Source organism: Austrofundulus limnaeus, unplaced genomic scaffold, assembly GCF_001266775.1.
Source record: "Austrofundulus limnaeus strain Quisiro unplaced genomic scaffold, Austrofundulus_limnaeus-1.0 Scaffold747, whole genome shotgun sequence".
Classification (NCBI taxonomy): Eukaryota; Metazoa; Chordata; class Actinopteri; order Cyprinodontiformes; family Rivulidae; genus Austrofundulus; species Austrofundulus limnaeus.
Window position 1 is genome coordinate 109,229 of NW_013953149.1, and position 1,451 is coordinate 110,679.

Genomic DNA, 1,451 nt, shown 5'->3' on the forward strand with positions numbered 1-1,451 from the left:
CAAACAAACAAACAAACAAACAAACAAACAAACAAACAAACAAACAAACAAACAAACAAACAAACAAACAAATTAAGAAAACCAAACAATTATCAATTGTTTTTTTCTTGAAATAGCAGAACTTTTTCTTGTCAGCCATGAACCTTTGTCGCCTCAGCAGAATTTCATCACAATCAACAACAAAGTGACAAAGTGTAATGTAGCTCAATGAGCCAGCACAATGTGTAGCAAAATTAATCAGGCTTGGCCCAGGGCACACTTTACAGAATAAGAAAATCGTATTATATGAGAAGGCTCAAGGCTACTCTCTTAATTATATGACTGTGGCTCCTCATTTATGTGATGACAATTAAGAAAAAGAAGACATCARCTTCACTGTCAGATGCTTAACAAGTTTAAGCACATAGTTTAAAAGTACTTCATATATTTAATGATCATGAATTATGCATAGCTTCCATCTTAATAGAAAACAGATCAATAGAAAATGACTTTGTGTAAATTTGTGTAACTGCTGAMACTGACAGGATCACACTGATAGTGATTGGAGTAGTTAAATTGTACAGTGTATAATGCTAAAGTAAAAGTAAAGTCTTTATAAATGTAATGTWAAAGTAAACAAAAAAAATCTAAATAGGCTATACATTTAAATTTATACTAACTTTAAATGTTTAATACAACACATGGATATTACAAGCTTGGAGCTGCCTGACACTGTGAACTCTAAGATCAATCGGTACTTTTAACTCAGTGCTGTACATAAATACAAATATAAAATCATACAAAATGCATTCAAGAAGAATAAACATATCCCATGGCAGCCCACTGGGTTTAGCTGCAACCATCTAARATAACATTATGTCATACACACACAAGTGACCTCTCACACTGCAAAGATTTTTACTGGTGAGGAGCAGTGCCTTTAGGGGGCCTCCAGACTTCCAACATACTCTCTGCACAAAGGGTAACTTATAGCTCTCCCACAAGGTGAACAATAGTGGAATATTTCAAGYACTAAAGGCAAATGGGTCTATAAATCGCCTGAGAGAAAGGTAGCTTCCYTGATTGCTACTCATCTCCCACTTGCCAAAATGTTTCATACTCGTCTTACTAGTAATCGATAGCAGCGAACGCATGCTCACAGCTAGCCCTGGCATGCCTAAGGAGTAGGTGTCAGTCAATGGCAACCTTATAAATAGACTCAGGCTGCATATGAACACATGGGTACATCCCTTGTCAATTGTACAATGCCACAGTCCACACTGTCAGCTAGTGGTGGTTTTATTTTGTATTTTTTTGCACAAAAAATGCAGTGTGAGTATTGCAGAATTGTGATATTAAAACTAACTGTTTGCATTACAATAATTTAGCTAAAACAATAAGCTGACAAAACACATTTGTTAGAGTAAACATTGATATATACATTAATGAATTCATTGGCATTTTTCAAACTC